Source organism: Chanodichthys erythropterus, chromosome 17 (assembly GCF_024489055.1).
Source record: "Chanodichthys erythropterus isolate Z2021 chromosome 17, ASM2448905v1, whole genome shotgun sequence".
NCBI lineage: Eukaryota > Metazoa > Chordata > Actinopteri > Cypriniformes > Xenocyprididae > Chanodichthys > Chanodichthys erythropterus.
In genome coordinates, this window is record NC_090237.1 from 35,731,978 (window position 1) to 35,752,495 (window position 20,518).

Here is a 20,518-nt window from a genome sequence, read left to right on the forward strand (position 1 = left end):
CTCAACGAACGAAGTGGAATTGCTTCGGGGTAACGAGTTGCTGCGCACATAAGCGTAAGCAGATAAGTATGCCCTGCTTTTGTTTTCGGTAGGGGCCCCACACAATCTAATATGATGCGCTCAAACGGTTCTCCGATAGCAGGAATCGGCTTGAGAGGTGCTGGAGAAATAACCTGGTTGGGTTTCCCAACCATTTGGCAAACATGGCATGATCTGCAGTATTTTGTAACATCCGATTTAATCTTAGGCCAAAAGAAATGACGCAGAACACGAAAAAGAGTTTTAGCCACACCTAAATGGCCAGCCACATTATCATGCGCCACGCTTAACACTTGTTCTCGAAAGCAAGTAGGAACAACAACCTGGTACAATGTGTCCCAACCTGAATTATCCGACACTGAAGGTGTCCATTTCCGCATTAACACTCCCTCCTCAAAGAAATAACCAATTGGCTTGCTCATAATTTCTTTTTTATTTACAGCTAACTCTCGACAGAATTCAAGCAACTGGTCTTGCCTTTGCTCAGCTACCAATAACGTACGATCTACAGATAGTAACATATCAGCGCAATCAACTTCAGCACCACTGCTAGCGGACAGCAGCGTAGGGCATCTCAGGTTGGTGCTTCTTGGCGGACACATCTGACTGTAACGTACCCGATTCAGTCACGCTCTTATTAACGAGAAAATTATCAGAAAGATCAATCACGGCCGGTAATTTTTGAGATTGTGCTCGAGTAATGACACAAGCGGGAAACACAGACAAATTTGCTTCTTCCTTACACGCAGCGGAAGCTTCGTAAAGTGGATTTTCGATAACTTCAGGAAGAGGGAAAACTTTCCCACCTGCCAGGTCATTTCCAATAATCAGAGTTACTCCATTTATAGGTAATTGTGAACGAACGGCCACTTTTACGAAACTGGTTACCGACTCAGATCGAATATATATTTTATGCAAAGGAACCTTTTCTACTCCCATTTCAATTCCTTGGACTAGCACATCAAAACCACAATACGTTTTCTCAGAGAATGGCAACGCACTTCCTAAAATAAATGACTGCGCAGTACCAGTGTCACGCAACATGGTAACAAGCGCTCGATCATTTTCCAAATCAGTTAAAGAAATCATTCCCTGCCGAATGAAAGGTTCAAAAACTGCATCAATTTCTGGCTTCGGATATTTGGTAACAGTTCGTACAAAGCCAACTCCTTTTGGTTTAGCTTTATTTTTCTTTTTCAAAACGGGACACGCCGCAATCAAATGGCCAGCTTTGTGACAATAAAAACACTCACGAACATCAGATTGCACTGAAGATTTCAAGAGTTTAGGTGATTTTAAAGTTCTCTCAGAACTCACAAAGTTTGATGACTCTCGGCGAGTAGGTGCCACGAACACATTTTTGTGCGTTAATACAAATTCATCAGCACACACAGCAACCTCAGCAAGAGTCAAAACTTTTTGCTCATTCAAATACACTACAATTTTATCCGGTAACGAATTCTTAAACTCTTCAATCAAAACAAGTTCACGAAGCTGCTCAAAATTCGTCGTTTTGCTGGCCTGACACCACTTATCAAAGAGCACGCTTTTCTCACGCGCATATTCAATGAACGTTTGATTGGCATTTTTCACATGCAAACGGAACCTTTGGCGATAAGCCTCGGGGACAAGCTCATAGGCTCTTAACACAGCGGCCTTCACTTTTTCATAATCAAGACTATCAGTAAGGGACAAAGCGGAACAAACTTCCTGGGCTTTTCCAGTTAAGCGACATTGCAACAAAAGAGGCCAAACTTCCTTCGGCCAACTCAACGCAGCAGCAATTCGTTCAAACGCTCCAAAATATGAGTCAACCTCGGCCTCCCGAAACAGTGGGACGAGGTTGATCTGTCTACTAATATCAAAATCCGGAGAGGTTACAGAAGGCATAGGCAACGATGAATCAGAAACATGTTGCAAGCTCTGACTGGTTCGACCAATAGCAGGTATAGTTTCTGCTTTAGACTCACCGGGCAATCGGTGACCAGCATGTGACTCCAATTCACATTGTCTAAAGTGTAAAAGTTGGGTAGTGTGTTCTTGACGTTTAATTTCCAAATCGAGTTGTTTAAATTGGATAGCTAGTTTCAAATCCTCCGTACCTACCCCACTCAAAGAACGAAGCACCGGATCACTGCTCGGAACCTGCTCTTCATCACTTGCACTTTCCCCTGTCTCCCCACTTTCAACGTTTTGAACTGCTGCTAACACACCCTGTCGAATCAATGCAGCTTGTATTACGTCCCGCACTTCTTTCTTATGAGCTGATTTTACTACAGAAATTTCATAATAATCAGCAATCAAATACAAATCCTCCTTACGACATAATTCTAATGCTTCATGCGAAGGCTTTTGTCGAAACGCCTCAATACTAAATTCCATTATTCTATATTCTTTTCCCCGATACCCAAGAAAAAACTGCCAATCAAACGCAAACACCAGCAAAACGAAGAAAAAAAAAAGAAAAAAATTATACATACCATACGACGAACATATTACCATCGAACGCGTCCCAATTCCTTAGGAGCGGACGAGCCCCCATTTGTTACGTCCCGTTCTATTAAAAGAAGGGGCTGGCGTGAGTTCGTTGGTTATCAGGGAAATCGACTCCAGCCGACAGATCACCACAGACAACAAACTAAGATTCACACAAAATTTATTAAAGTGGAACACAAAAAAATCAAATAAAAGGAGCCATGGCTTCAGGGTGCCCCAAGGCCAAAACAATAAACATAACAGCTTAAAAATAAAATAAATAATTACCCTAACAAAAGAAACAAAAATACAGTCAACTTCCCTAACTCCCTAACATAAACAAATCGCAAAGAAAGTCAAAATAAATGGCAGGACACCCCTACGATCCTAAAGCATAAACAAAAACATAATTGAAGCACTTTAAACAAAACAGGAACTGTGGTTCGCGATCTGCAGATGGGAGAAGGAATCCGGAGCTCCTCACACCAGCGGGCCAACGCCAGAATGAGCTCGCCATCTTCCCAGAGCGCCGCCCTTTTAAACGGAGCAGCCGCAAGCCCAGCCAATGGTGATCTGTCCACAGCAACCAATCCCTGCATAGACATTTAAAGGGAAAAACCAACTCCACACACAAAACAAGACAGATGCCGAATATCGCAACAGTGCCCCTTAAAATAGTAGCACTATGTATGGCACATATGCAATTATCAAAACTTAACTTGCTTATATTGTCTATTAATGATTTTCAGAAACCACTGGAGACTCATGATTGTGTGCTTCCCTTGAAACGAAGAAGTGGAACACATCAAAAGGGGGCGAAAATTGGTGCATTGACATTGTCGTCTTGCCACAAAGTTGGTACATCTCTTGTTAATATCACATCAAATAATTCACATGCTAGCAGAAGGCAAGCACATTTCTCATTGTAAGAGAATGTACAACAGGTACACTGAAATGTTGTTGCAGAAGTGTGGTAAATCCTCTCATTACATAAACTTTTTTACATCTACCTCTTTTGTGTCAAAGCACAGAACGGAGTAAAGCTTCTTTTGCTTAATTACACTAGAGCGTGCATTTATTTGATAATTCAAAGCAGGAAACTTCTGAGAATCATGTTCACTCAACAAATCAGTAAGTACAAGGTATTTACAGTGATGTCCTCTGATTCCTATTGGGCAGCTACAAAAAGTTTCAGGTGGACAAACGTTGTAGGATAGACCAGGGGTTTGTTCTGATGGAACTTCATACAGGAATGTGTCGTGGGATATAAGATTAATGCTATCTTGCCAACCTTTTCCCCCAATCTAGAGGCTGACTTAAGTAATTCCCCTTACGTCAAAGAGGCATTTTTTATTCTTCCAACTGCCTGCAAATCATGAATGACATGGAAGTATCCATCTGTCTTCTTGATGAGAATGCTGATAAGATCATCCAGTCTACAGTTCCTAATGCCATCCAAAAACTGATTTTAGGCAATGGAAAAATCTAATTAGACAAGCAAAGAAAAACAATACATGTTTTAATATGATTGTGTTTGATTTTTGATATAACTACATTCCAAATGTTTGTGATTCTATTACATTATTTGCATTAAAGGTGCCCTAGAATCAAAAATTTAATTTATATTGGCATAGTTAAATAACAAGAGTTCAGTACATGGAAATGACATACATTGAGTTTCAAACCCCATTGTTTCCTCCTTCTTATATAAATCTCATTTGTTTAAAAGACTTCCGGAAAACACGTGGATCTCAACATAACACCGACTGTTACGTAACAGTCGGGATCATTAATATGTATGATATGACCCCAATATTTGCATATATGCCAGCCCATGTTCAAGGCATTAGACAAGGAAAGGCAGTATTAACATCTGGATCTGTGCACAGACAAGGTAAGCCAGCAAGAACAACAGCGAAAAATGGCAGATGGAGCAAAAATAACTGACATGATCCATGATAGCATTATATTTTTAGTGATATTTGTAAATTGTCTTTCTAAATGTTTCATTAGCATGTTGCTAATGTACTGTTAAATGTTGTTAAAGTTACCATCGTTTCTTACTGTATTCACGGAGACAAGAGAGCCGTCGCTATTTTCATTTTTAAACATGTGCAGTCTGTATAATGCATAAACACAACTTCATTCTTTATAAATCTCTCCAACAGTGTAGAATTAGCCGTTAGCCACAGAGCATAGCCTCAAACTCACACAGAATCAAACGTAAACATCAAAATAAATACTTTACTCACATAATTCGAAGCATGCATACAGCATGCATGACGAACATCTTGTAAAGATCCATTTGAGGGTTATATTAGCTGTGTGAACTTTGTAAATGCACTTTAATATAGTCGAGAGCTCGTGTGGCAGGGAGCACGCCATTTAAAGGGGCGGCGCTGCCAAAATCAGTGTGTAGTTAATGAAGCCCTAAAATAGGCAGTTAAAAAAAAAATAATTAAAAAAAATCTATGGGGTATTTTGAGCTGAAACTTCACAGACACATTCAGGAGACACCTTAGACTTATATTACATCTTGTGAAAAAATCTTGTGATCTTGGCCACCTTTAACTCATAATGAAGTTGCATTAGTTTAATTTTAACAAGATTGTTTCAACAAGATACCTTTCAACAAGATTGTATCGGAGTCAGCATGGTTATAGCACTGTCCAAAGTCAGACCATGTGTGTCCTATTTCCAGCCAACGGGCAGTAGCCTGAAAACAGACATCAAATAACTTTTTTACATTTTTAAAATATAAAGAATATATAAATTTGTATACATACTTGCATAACATGATACCAGCACAGCAAGATATCTGACTCTGGGAAGACTTTTCGCAAGGCAATTATCTCACACATATCCTTGTCCACAATGAAGCACCTTGAGGAAACAACATAGCATACCAGAAGGATGAAAACACACATATACACTGTAATTCAAAAGTTTGGGATCAGTAAGATTTTTTTAATGTTTTTAAAAGAAGTCTCTTATGCTCACCAGGGCTGCATTTATTTGATTAAAAATACGAAGAAAAAAAACATTTTAAAATAATTGTTTTCTATTTCTATATATTTTAAAATGTAATTTATTCCTGTGATCAAAGCTGAATTTTCAGCATCATTACTCCAGTTTTCAGTGTCACGTGATCCTTCAGAAATCATTCGAATATGCTGATTTGATGCTCAAGAAACATTTAATGTTATTATCGCTGTTGAGAACATTTGTGTATAATTTTTCTTTCAGAAAACTTTGATGAATAGAAAGTTAAAAATAACATCATATATCTAAAATAGAAAGAAAGCTTTTGTAACATTGCACACTATACTGTTCAAAAGTTTGGGGTTAATAAGTTGTTGTTGTTTTTTTCAGGATGCATTTAATTGGAGACATTAAAAACATTTATAATTTTACAAAAGATTCTATTTCAAATAAACAACGTTCCTTTGAGCTTTCTATTCATCAAAAATCCTGAAAACGTAACAATGTTTTCAACATTGATAATAATCATAAAACCATTTTTGGGCCCCTTGTATGGGGAAGCACACATGGCATTCAAACACTGTACTAAACACAGAGTTTGAAAAGATTCAAGTTCCAAAGTCTCTATCTGAAATTACAGTTACAGAGGACAGACTCAGAGAAGAACTATACAAACAAAAGGTTTTGTTAGTAAAAGGGTTTGTTAGTAAAAAACCTTCTGTGTTTTTAATATTACATTGTTGACAAGACTACATATATTGTTAGGTTGGGGTCATTAGGAAGTTATGTAAAGAATGTGGTTTGGACTCCAATGGATCCCGCAATGATCTTCTTCTGAGGTTGTCAAATGAAATGAAATCCAGACAAACATATAACAAAATATTTGAGAAAATCTGGGGGGCCTCTGGTAAGCTTAATTTGTCTGGCACATAATGTTTTTAATCTAGTTAATGTGTAGTTAGAAACAAAACAAAATTATACTTTGATTTTGTCACGATCACATCTGTTCCTGTCACATCCCGGACTACATTTCCCATGATCCTCCATTGCTTATCACCTGCACTCACTTCACAATCACTCCACACTAATCACCACACCCAGCTGCCACACATTACCTGGACTATAAAGGACTCATACACACACCACTTCACCGCGAGGTCTTGCTAACTCCCGTTACAGTTCTGAGCATTTATATCCTGTCTGTTTATTGTTATTGTTCCTGCCTGTTACCCGTTATTGACCCTGCCTGTTACCCGTTATTGACCCGTTGCTGCCTGTCCTGACCTGTGCTTTGTATACCGTCCTGTGAGTGATATCTGCCTGTCCTGATCTTTGCCTCCTTCCTGACTACGACTCTGCCTGTCCTTCGCTGTTCCTGTTTGCTCCTGATTGACCCTGCCTGTACGACCACGCTCACCTTTTAATAAAGCTGCATTTGGATCTTACTCTGAGTCCTGCCTTCGTTACAGAAGACCTCGCCGCACAAAGATCCAGCAGCTTCTAGGAGCATTACCAGCTTCAGCATGGACCCAGCAATGTGTCTTGTCAGTCTTCGCCAAGGTAACTCTAACCTCGAGGATCATATTCAGAACTTTTTGGATATAGCTAACTTATCTTATCTGCCGGACTGTGCCCTCATTGTCTTTTTTTGTTATGGATTAAATGAACCACTGAAGGGCTATTTAATCACCAACGGTCCCCGAGGATCATTCGTTGAACTTCTGGACTTTGCCCTGTTAACTGGTGGTTCATGTTTTACTGTGGGTGTCGCGGAGGATTCCGACACCACGGAGAATCACGTACTGGCTGCCGCTCAGGAGAGCACTCACAAAATGGCGGCCACTACAACATCACGTCACGTCTCCGCTGATCGCCCAGAGTCACGTCACGTCTCCGCTGATCGCCCAGAGTCACGTCACGTCTCCGCTGATCGCCCAGAGTCACGTCACGTCTCCGCTGATCGCCCAGAGTCACGTCACGTCTCCGCTGATCGCCCAGAGTCACGTCACGTCTCCGCTGATCGCCCAGAGTCACGTCACGTCTCCGCTGATCGCCCAGAGTCACGTCACGTCTCCGCTGATCGCCCAGAGTCACGTCACGTCTCCGCTGATCGCCCAGAGTCACGTCACGTCTCCGCTGATCGCCCAGAGTCACGTCACGTCTCCGCTGATCGCCCAGAGTCACGTCACGTCTCCGCTGATCGCCCAGAGTCACGTCACGTCTCCGCTGATCGCCCAGAGTCACGTCACGTCTCCGCTGATCGCCCAGAGTCACGTCACGTCTCCGCTGATCGCCCAGAGTCACGTCACGTCTCCGCTGATCGCCCAGAGTCACGTCACGTCTCCGCTGATCGCCCAGAGTCACGTCACGTCTCCGCTGATCGCCCAGAGTCACGTCACGTCTCCGCTGATCGCCCAGAGTCACGTCACGTCTCCGCTGATCGCCCAGAGTCACGTCACGTCTCCGCTGATCGCCCAGAGTCACGTCACGTCTCCGCTGATCGCCCAGAGTCACGTCACGTCTCCGCTGATCGCCCAGAGTCACGTCACGTCTCCGCTGATCGCCCAGAGTCACGTCACGTCTCCGCTGATCGCCCAGAGTCACGTCACGTCTCCGCTGATCGCCCAGAGCAACGTCACGTCTCCGCTGATCGCCCAGAGCAACGTCACGTCTCCGCTGATCGCCCAGAGTCACGTCACGTCTCCGCTGATCGCCCAGAGTCACGTCACGTCTCCGCTGATCGCCCAGAGCAACGTCACGTCTCCGCTGATCGCCCAGAGCAACGTCACGTCTCCGCTGATCGCCCAGAGCAACGTCACGTCTCCGCTGATCGCCCAGAGCAACGTCACGCCTTCGCTGATCGCCCAGTGCAACGTCACATCTCTAGATCAGTTCGGGAGCGGAGAGGGTTGCGTTCCAGTGTGACTGATCCACCGCTGATTTCAGCACGAGCGGCTGGCATTCCTAAGCCTCCGCCGGCCGCTTCGCACTCAAGCCAGCCGGCCGCGTCGCACTCAAACTCGTCAGACGCTACGCTCTCAAGTTCGTCGGTTGCAACGCTCTCAAGTTCGTCGGTTGCAACGCTCTCAAGTTCGTCGGTTGCAACGCTCTCAAGTTCGTCGGTTGCAACGCTCTCAAGTTCGTCGGTTGCAACGCTCTCAAGTTCGTCGGTTGCAACGCTCTCAAGTTCGTCGGTTGCAACGCTCTCAAGTTCGTCGGTTGCAACGCTCTCAAGTTCGTCGGTTGCAACGCTCTCAAGTTCGTCGGTTGCAACGCTCTCAAGTTCGTCGGTTGCAACGCTCTCAAGCGCCCTGGATGCGATGGACAAGATGGCTGCTTTGCCAGTGCCCACGGGCAAGATGGCCGCCCCTGCAGTGCTGAAAGATGTAGGGGGTGTTCCAGCCATTGAGTCCGCTCCAGAACCTGCTTCAGCCAGTGAGTCTTCTCCAGAACCCACTCCAACCGGTGAACCATCGCCTAACCCTCGGAAGAGGAGGAGAAGGAGGAAGAAGGCTTCTTCCATTCCTCAAGGCTCAGAAGCCTTTCAAGAGGCCGCTGGGGGTCCGGAGACTACTCCAGAGATCTCTCCTACTCCGCCCAGGTGTCTCGCTCTGCCGGCGACATCTGAGCTCCTTGCCCTGCCAGCGCCACCTGAACTCCTTGCCCTGTCAGCGCCGTCCAGGCGTCTCGCCCTGCCGGCGCCACCCGAGCTCCTCGCCCTGCCGGCGCCACCCGCGCTCCCTGCCTTGCCGGCGCCACCCGAGCTCCCTGCCTTGCCGGCGCCACCCGAGCTCCCTGCCTTGCCGGCGCCACCCGAGCTCCCTGCCTTGCCGGCGCCACCCGAGCTCCCTGCCTTGCCGGCGCCACCCGAGCTCCCTGCCTTGCCGGCGCCACCCGAGCTCCCTGCCTTGCCGGCGCCACCCGAGCTCCCTGCCTTGCCGGCGCCATCCGAGCTCCCTGCCTTGCCGGCGCCATCCGAGCTCCTAGCGCTGCCAACGCCGCCCAAACACCTTGCTCTGCCAGCGCCACCAAGGCATCTCGCCCTGCCGGCACCACCCGAACGCCTGGCCCTGCCGGAACCACCCGAACTCCTTGACCACGAGGCCGCAACAGACCCCGTTGAAATCCCCAAGAACTTTTTGGGGGGGGACAGTATACCTGAGGGTGGGGAGCTTGTGGGTGGGCACTCTGCCTGGCCACTGCCGTCATTGGCCTTTGAACTACTATGGCCGTTTATGGACCCAAACCTGCCGTGGTTACCCAAACCACCTGACCTACCGTGGTTACCCAAGCCACCTGACCCGCCGTGGCTGCCCGAGGCTCCTGACCCGCCATTGGGGACCCCGTTCCTGTCTGCATGCAGGTCTCCAATGCACCCACCCTCCCTACCTAGCTGTTTCTTTTAAGCCGCGAGGACGCGCCTTCCGGGAGGGGGGCGTTATGTCATGATCACAGTCTGTTCCTGTTCACTCCGGACTCCATTTCCCATAATCCTCCCTGTCAATCACATGCACTCACTCCACCTATCACCTGTCGCCACATACAGCCATGCACACACTCCTCACTAATCACCACACCCAGCTGCAGCTTGTTAACAGGACTATAAAGGACTTTCACTCACACCACCTCACCGCAAAGTCTTGTTTTCACTTGTGTTACATTTCTGAGCATTACCTTGTATCCTGTTTGTCTATCTGTGATTGATCTTGCCTGATTCCTGTTTTACGACCCATTGCTGCCTGCCTCGATCCTTGCCTGTACCCTGACTACGACTCTGCCTGTTCCTTATTGCTCCTGTTTGTTCCTGTTTGACCCTGCCTGTACGACCACGCTCACTTCTAATAAAACGCTGCATTTGGATCCCCTGCCTGAGTCTCCCTACGTTACACAGTGAAAGAGTTGAAAATGACTTTGAACTGTGTCATAACAGGGGAATGAAACAATGGAAAGAGTAAATTAACAATTGCTGGAGAAACCATCAGTTTCAATACTATAAAGCACCTTTGTTAAAAGGGGTTCACAATCCTAATACTAAATTGCCATTTAGTGTTCAAACGATACTTGCAAATGCCTTAGCTGTCAGGATCTGCAGGCTCATGAGAAAATTCTTGATGGTTTGGTCCGCTGGTGTGGAAGTTGTAATCAATATCTTCAGCGTTGAGGAAGAAAATGAAGACAAACTTTGTACTGTTAATTTGACTTTTTTGTGTTCGCTGCAGTTGTGCATGGCTTGAAGTGAAATGGAGGCCTACCAGCCCGGCTCGGGCCAAGTGGCCCTCGTTGTATCAATAGGAACAGAGCGAAGAACTAGAAGTCCATAAGCACTAAAACTAAACTTAAACTTAACTGAGAGTGATATTTGTGGGGGCTTTTGAACTCCAGACAGTCAACACCTTCAAATCTTGGCTTGACCAATGAGAAAGGTGCCATTCTCTGGCAGGGGATTTCATTTGTTTGAAAGTGAGTTCATTTACCTGGGTTTGTAGGTTTGTGTCCACTTAAACTCTGATAAATATAACAAACATACAATGCATTCTATGATATTTCGATGTCCACCAACATGTGAGTCATTAAACAAGGAGAAATTTGATAGTAAACATCACCTACATGAAATACATTATCTCATAGTTCAAACTTTCAGGCATGCTTAACACTATACAACATACAAACAGTAATAATGTAGTGGGGAAATGCATGCTCATTCATTTAGACAAGGTTGTCAATGAATTAATGGCAAAGAATCCAGTTTATAGACAATGTCTGGTTCTAGTGGCCTGTCTCCTAAGGGTCTTTGAAATGTGTGTAAAGAGCACTTGGTGCAGATGGGGTCCAGACCTTATGGGGCCTGCATGGGTGATTGCTTTTAACAATTGTGTTTGATCGCTCCAGATACTACAATATAATCATTGATTTTTTTGTTGAAATCTCCAACATTGTTTCAACATTAACTGAGGGTGCAAGAGTGAGGTTTAAAAAAATAGTATATTAATAGTATATTAAAAATAGTAATTTGTAATGTTGAATCAATAATATTAACATTGATTTGTGGTTGAAATCTCAACATTGCTTCAACATTTACTGAGGGTGCAAGAGTGATACTAAAGCAATATCACTTTGTAACATTAATTCAATGCATTTAATGTTGACACATCAACATTGACTCAACATTGTTTCTGCTATCTGGGTTCTGTCCATTTTAAGGTTGCGTCCGTAGTGAGTTCATTTGAAAAAAAAAGATGGGTCTCGGTTCACTTTCAAAGCATCTCTGTTGCAGTTTGACTGAAATATGAATGCAACACGGACCAAAGACACGCAAACACATATGGTGCGCACCAGGTTTTGGATGGCAGCATTCACACAAATGAACCATACTAACAGAACAATCACACCAGAGTTTTAACTGAACCAAACCTGCCAAGTGTGAACACACCCTTAATATCCTTTTAGGGAATATTCACACATGTAGATTGTTTGCTTTGTTCTGAAACAAGGATTAAAATTGTTACCATATTGCTTTTTTTCTTGATTTGGTTCGCTTTTTACAAGGCAACTTTTCTAAATGTACCAAAATTAGGTAATACGAGTCAAGTGTGAGTAAACTCTCCACTCCATCAGTCATCAGTCAGGATGGATAGACCACTGTCATTATATTACTTTGTCTGTATTTTTATGTTTTGCACAATCGGGTCCTTCACCTTGAAAGTCTATGTCTCTGCCATCGTAGCACACAATGATGCTGTTGATGACAGGTCACTGGAAAATCACAACCTGGTCATCAGGTTCCTGAGAGGTGCCAGGAGGTTAAATCCTCCCAAACTGCACCTCATCAGAGCAGCTCTTTGTCTGTTTTGGAGGTCAGCAGAAGGTAAAGGCTGTCTCCAAATAGAGTTTGGCACACTGGATAGTGGATGCCATCACCTAGGCATACCAGTCTCAAGGCGAGCTTTGCCCCATCTGAGTGAGAGCTCACTCCACTTGGGGTGTTGCCTCCTCTTGGGTATTGGTGCATGGTGCTTTTTTGGCAGACATCTGCAGAGCAGCTGACTGGGCACATTTGCGAGATTCTATAATCTCTAAGTAGAGTCGGTCTCTTTCTGTGTGTTGGGTACAATAATAATAAATAATTATTTAATGTGTGGAAAGGCTGTCCCAGTGTCTCACTTGCAGTGCCATTCCCCTGTAGCAGGGGGATACAATCACCTACTTGCTTTTTGAGTTCTCCACTTGGCAAATCCGGAATCAAGATCCTCCAGCATCCTTTGGCAGTCAGACATGGCAAAGGCGTCTGATGTCAGGCCCAGTACTTGTATGCATGTCCGGTCTGTCAGCCCTTTTCCTGGACTTTTACCCCTCTGTAATCCCATATGTGTATTGTCCACGATAAGGTTACATGGGGTGTTGGGTAGGTTATGACAGTGTAGACGTCAGTTGCCAAATAGGAACACAACACTCGTAACATAGTTCATTGGCTGTGGTGCTTTCCATAGGGACCCCATTATGTCAGTGTTGATGTAAAGTAGAACTTGACTGAGTGGGAACGTAACTGATGTAACCCTCTTTCCTTGAACGTCTTCCCTGCCACAGCCCTAAACCACCACTGAATGGCCAGGATCCCTGTCTCAGCTCCTTAGCAAAACATGAAAGAAGTGAGTAATGCCAGTCATATTTATACCCGTATGTCCAGGTAGGTGTGACTCAGCATGCAAATTTCACTGGCCAATGTCCATTGGTTCATGTAGTTACCACTTGGAGGTGATTGGGCTCCAAGGCGAGGGATGTTTATATGACTAAATTTCAATAAGGCATTTCACTTCGTCTTTGCTCCAGATTAACCCAAGATTAATTCTGAGAGGCATTAGCAAAACAAATAGTGCTATGTACGTAATTATCCATCTTATATTTGTGATACATCCTGGTTCATTGGTCTGTTGGGTCAGATTGCTTTTTCACCACAAGCGAACCACTCTAGAGTTTGTTTGCAATCAGAACGAGAACACCTCATTCAGGCAATCTCAGACGATTATTTTGGTGCAGATCCGAGTGTGATTGTCATGTTCAGATATGCCTTAATGAACAAAAACTAAGGGAGAAAATGCAACAGGTTCCAAAACAAACGCTCCAAACAAGCCAGGTGTGAAAATGCCATTCGGGGTCTTAAGGCCTTTCTGTACTCAATCATTCTCTCTCTCCACAAAATGCGAAAAACTTCTAGCTGCGCTCCATTTTTCTGGCAGCTCTCTTAAGGGCCCGAGTGTGCTTGTTGTACCAAGGCGTTGGATCAGTTTCCTTAATCTACTTTAAGTGCAGAGGAGCAACTGAGTCTAATGTGCTGGAAAAGACATCATCAAAGACATCATGTTTCTGTTGCAACATCAAAGACTTCTAAGTTATCTGGCATGCTAAGGCGATGAAACTGATCAGGAAGATTATTTATAAAGCAATCTTTAGTGGTAGAAGTGATGGTTCTACCATATTTGTGGCAGGGTGGTGGTTTTGCAGCCTTGGCTAAATGTAGTATACCCAAGACTAAATAATGATCTGAGATGTCATCGTTCTGCTGCAGAATTTCAACGGCATCAGTATCGATTCCAATATTAGATATAAAGTATGACTACAACAATGAGTGGGTCCTGACACATGTTGGCTAACTTCAATAGAGTTTAGAATGTCTATAAACGCCAATCCCAATGCGTCTTTATCATTATCTACATGGATATTAAAATCGCCAACAACAAGGACTTTATCCGCAGCCAGTACTAACTCTGATAGAAAATCAGCAAATTCTTTGATAAAGTCTGTATGGTGTCCTGGTGGCCTGTATACAGTAGCCAGCACAATTGTCAACTTACATAACGTTACATAAAGCACCATCACTTCAAAGGAATTATATTTGAAAGACTTTTGAGTAATACTGACGATATTACTATAAATTACAGCAACACCTCCCCCTTTGCCTTTCTGACAAGGATTGTGTCGATGATCGTAATCTTGGGTTAGACTCATTTAAAGTAATGTAATCATCTGGTTTTAGCAAGGTTAAAACAGCAAATCTAGATTATTGTCTGTGATAATATCATTTACAATAAGTGCTTTTGAAGAAAGGGATCTAATATTCAGCAACCCAAGCTTTATCATTTGTTTATAAGTATTATTTCTGTTTTTTATTTGTTGAACATCAATTAAATTTTTACCCTTAAATGGGTTTGGAAGTATTTTGTATTTACTAATTCAGGGGACAGACACAGTCTCTATGTGATAATATCTAGGTGAAAGAGTTTCTATGTGTTGGGAATTAACTGACTTCTGTGACGTGAGGTAGCTAACAGATGGTCGGTTTAGCCAGTCTGTCTGCTTCCTGACCTGGGCCCCAGTTTGTCATGTTTCAGCTCTAAGACTATGTGCCATATTACTAGAGAGAAGATCAGCACCATCCCAGGAGGGATGAATACCATCTCTTTTCAACAGGTCAGGTCTGCCCCAAAAACTTTTCCAATTGTCTGTGAAACCTATATTATTCTGCGGACACCACTTAGACAGCCAGCCATTGAGTGATGATAATCTGCTCATCACTCCAACGAACAGGAAGGGGCCCAGAGCAAATGACTGTTTCTGGCATTGTATTTGCGAGTTCACACACCTCCTTAATGTTAATTTAAGTGATCTCTGACTGGCGAAGTCGAACATCATTTGAAACTTTTGCCAAAGATCCCTGCTGCCCTTAATACAAAGAGCACCCACTGGTCCACAGGCTACCTGCATGTAGGTTCAAAGCTATGACTGTCAGTGGTAACCGCCACCTGCATGAACATGCCATAGTCCTTCTGCAGGAATGCATGATGACCTACATATGATTAATCATTAAAAGATCACGATCTGGATTCAAACACCCATGTGATTTATTTAGTGCTCAAAGCGGGCCGGTACGCACCAGGACTTCTATATTTTAATCCGTAGTGTCGGCTACACTCACTTTTTCTCGCGTATCAGCACTTCTCACATGTTGCTGTTACTCTAACCCCCACACCAAAACCTAGAATCCGGCTATTAATTAATTGTATACATCAAACGTTTGGAGCTTTTATAAGCATGAATGGCATGTCAATCACCAGAGGCGCGCTCACCAGCACGCTCAGAAAGTGTAAAAAAGATTTGTGCGAGCCGTTCCTATGAAAAAAATTCTATTGAGAATGTAGTAAAACACTATTTCAAACATGATCTAAAAAGACTGATAAAAAGAGGGAAAAAACATGATGATCCTGCAAGCTTTTTGAGGGGTGGGGTGGGTATAGTCATTAATAAAAAAAAATAAGTTTTGCTAAATGGAAATAGGAAAAATGGTGTAAAAAGTCCACACATTGCATTTAAATGAACACGCATTTTGCCATACGTAATTTCATGATGACAACACTCATTATTTTTACACCAGCTAGAGGTCGCATGACTTTAAAACGAAAATATAGGTCATAATAAGGTGCTTGAAAAACGACCTATAGGATCATTTGGGTCTACACTGCTCCTTAGTGTAGTGGTTAGTGCTCTGTGTTCTAGCCCCGGTCATAACAAACCATTGTTTAAGAAAAGGGATGAGTGAATATTGTTATATTTTCTATAATATAACTTTTTATAGATACATTATTATCTAAATTATTTTCCTTTTTTAGAGTGCACATTAGTTTTCCTTTTCCGTAAAACTGGATTCACCTTTAAATGTTTAATAATTGTGACTAAACTGAGAGGTCTCCATCCAAAACATTTTACAGTTTTCTTTAACCTGAGGAAAAAATTTATTTAAAATGTGTGTGTAACGTTTAGTTCAGTATGCACCACATATGCAGATTCCTACAATGTATATCTAATTTGGGCAAAATCAGATAGGAAATTTTCTCCACGCAGAGATTCTGTTGAATGAACATGTTTGTGCCACAGACAATTCATAAATGTTGCTCATTGACCTTTCATGTGCCTGCTTGATATATTTTCTTAAAACACACTGTAATTCAATCTAATTTATGCTTCCCTTAATTGCATATGTAAAATCAATTCTATAACTTAATTTGTAGTGCACCAAATTTATCTGAGTGCATTCGAAGAAAGCATGAAAAAAGTATGATTACAGGGTATTTTCGTGAAGTACATAGACATGTTAATGTATTTTTCGTATAACTATCATGAATTAAAAACATTATAAATACAATTTAGAACATTTCTTTTTCACTAGGTATACATCAGATGTACAAATAGTTCTCTTCAAGACAGGACATAGTTGTCAATAACACATCAGTATTAAATCAGTACACACTGCACTCCATTATTTGAATAATTGCAAATATAATTTAGCTATGAAGCAATTAGCTGCTTTTTCAGATTTAAATTACTTTAAATCCACTTGTAAGCCTTTGATCCAACCGTTTGTCCAGCTTTGGTGTGCTCACACAAAGATGAAAGTGAAAATTGTAAATACAAATGCATACTGATGCGTGAGGAGTGACAGAAAGACGTAGTTTATTTGAATATCGTCTGGCTTAATTTGAATAATGAGAATATATATGCTTTAACTCAGTTATGCAATGACAGAACATGCACAAAACTTAAATTCTCCTCTGCAATATCACATATTCATATTATACATTTGATTAGTTTTAAAATTCAAAGTACAACACATATCTAAGTAAAAATATAAATGGTTAGTATTTGGAGAACATTTGTATCTGCATAAGATTATACATATGGTTTTGTTTTAATTACCAAAAAAAAAAATGTTTATTCATTTATTATTATTATTATTATTGATTGATTTGTCTGTTGTAAATACTTCGTATAAATGCAGAAACAATTTACTGTTTGAAAAATACACATCCATTTGGTTTTAGACAGGCAAGTTCTGATTGATGCAGTTATTTGGGGGATGGTAGTAAAACTTTTTGTTTGAGCAACTTTTTTGAGTTTGTGCTGGATCTCTCAAAATTTGATACAATGTAGCCACATTTGTTTATTGCAAATAAAACTCATATGTGTACTATCACAATCACAGATTTTGTGAGTTAATGTCAAATACAATGAGTTCCTTTGTTACAACCCACCCCACTACTGGGGTGAGTTGTAACACTATCTAATTTATGCAAGAACTTTTGATTAAAGTGAACAATTTAATGTGACAAAAATATTTATTTTAGGACTTTTAGGACAACAGAATAACATAAGACGCATCACTGGTAGAAAGTGCAACGCGCCATATGGGGAATAAGTCCCGACTTCTAAATGGGAGCCAATTGCCGGTTGCTAAAGTCATCGCGTCACTGCAGCAGTCGTTAGAAGCCGGAGTGTCTGGTTGTCCCTATGGGTTGTCCACTGTGTGGCAGCACAGTATTGGTTTTCAACGTGATACCGCGAGAAGAAGAAGAAAAAGAAAAAAAAAACACACAAAACACATCTAAAACTGGAAAGAGCTTTGACTGTAGAGATAGATTTGACAAGAATTGGGTAGCCTATATTTTTTTACAGACTGCCGAAAGCTACAGAAAAGAGAAGCAAATGGATCGCTGCAATTCACAGAAACAACTGGACTTGCAGTCATCATTTTGTGTCAGTATTTTCAATTTTGAGGTAAAACCATACTGTATTGTTTTGACAACTCATCAATTAAATATTTACCATTCTGCATAACTGGATGTTTTTAAATAAACACTGACAAAAACTATAGCTGAAGTTTTAGGGCTGGATGATATGACGAAATAAATGACACTTATATAATCATCCGGTTTTAGACCTACTTGTATTGTATTTATAAAGCGTTCGCAGGCAAATTTGCCTTATGTATTTCCCCTGCGTCACTGGATCTTGTAAGGAACATAATATTCTACATCGAGTCCAACCTTTAGATTAAACTTTTAATCGATTGTTTTACTCGCGTTTTCGCAGTTTCCCCAGTTATATCCAGTCATGCAGCAGCTCTTTTGCCACTCAGTCCGGCTGAGGGAGCGCGTTCCGGCGGGAGAGTGACGTTAATGCATACCCTCCATAGAAACAGACGCGCGCCTCCGAAATGAGAAAGCACATTTAGGACTGCCCAGGTGAAAAAAATAAAATAAAAAGTACATTTCTATAATGTACTTAATGTACTCTATTTTCAAGCACTAATGTTGTACTTAATAGATATACTAAAAATACTTCTTAAGATAATCCAAGTGTACTCAACTGTGATTTTGAGACATCATGAAATATGAACTAAAATGTGCCTTTAACATAGGCTACTATCTCGCTATTTTTAAAAATGTATTTAGTTACCACTTATAGTACACTTGAACCCATAGTGTACTACAAGTGGAAACTAAATATATATTTTTTTCAATACAGAGTATATTAAAAGCACATTTTAGTTCATATTTCATGGTGTCTCAGAATAGCACAGTTGAGTACTGCGGTCAAGCCAGCCGCCACCCAGAAATGAGCGGTCAATCTAGCCGCCCCTATATTTCGCGGTCCGCGCATACACTTGGTATTACGGTAAGACTGTCTGTGAACCGATCTGAACGTGATTTCTATGGAGTCAAATTAATGCCTTAAAGTTTTGCACAAAAATAAAGTTTTGCAAAACACAAAAAAGAATTGAGCAATAAAAAAAATGTTTTGCAAACAAAAATAAAGAATTGCAAAGGAAAAATAAAGTATTGAGCGGAAAAAAATAAGTTTTGCAAACAAAAATAATAAATTGCAAAATAAAATAAAGTAGTGCAAAAATAAAAATATAATCAATTGCAAAAATCAATGACGGCTGTAATCCTATTTTATCTTTGCCACATATTTTTCATGCTCAAACCTACTAAATCATTTGCAACGCTCATTTTATTCTGCGTTTCAGTCAAGCGTGCGCTCACGATACTGGTTTTCTTTTGCGCTCTTTATGGCACTGGTTTGACGTGGGGGTGGAGTCAAGAAACGGGGGCACGCCCCTGCGAAACACGTCATCGGCAGGAGACGCAGATAGAGACAGAGCGCATTTATTATAATCTGAAAACCACGCCCACCGAGGGAGGAAACAATCCAACCGTCTCCATTGACGTGAGGCTGCCTTCTTGTCTTTTCTGACTCATTACAAAAAACAGAACAATGCCTAAAAGGTGCTCTGTGACAAGGTGTACAGCTAACAAACTAAAAAACCCAGAAATAAGTTTTTATAAGCTGTCGACCCCAAAAAACGAATATTTAAGGACACAAAAGTGGATACAGGCAGTGAGACAGAGCGCAACGGGTCATATTACTATAAGAAATGCATTGGAGGGGGTCGTAATTGGCGACAACATATGCTAAACAAACCAACAAAAACAAACCATTCATTATTTTTACCCATGTCAAAGAATTATTTTCACCTGTCGCCGATTACGTTCCCCTCCAATGCATTTCGCGGGGGCGTGCCCCGTTTCTTGACTCCACCCCCACGTCAAACCAGTGCCATAAAGAGATCCGCACAGAACAGTGCAGCGCAAAAGAAAACCGGTATCGTGAGCGCACGCTTGACTGAAACGCAGAATAAAATGAGCGTTGCAAATGATTTAGTAAGTTTGAGCATGAAAAATATGTGGCAAGGATAAAATAGGATTACAGCTGTCATTGATTTTTGCAATTGATTATATTTTTATTTTTGCACTACTTTATTTTATTTTGCAATTTATTATTTTTGTTTGCAAAACTTATTTTTTTCTGCTCAATACTTTATTTTTCCTTTGCAATTCTTTATTTTTGTTTGCAAAACATTTTTTTATTGCTCAATTCTTTTTTGTGTTTTGCAAAACTTTATTTTTGTGCAAAACTTTAAGGCATTAATTTGACTCCATAGATTTCACATTCATTCATTTATTCAGTCAGTCAGTCAGTCAATAAAAATAACTAAAAAAAAATATTTCACAGCTCTGAAAATGATAGTAAACCTCAAAGCCTGACATTGTATGCTGCTGAATTCCAAAATTAAAGCCCTCCAACACTCATACGCTGTTTTGTCCATACATTGTGAAACTGAATACATTTC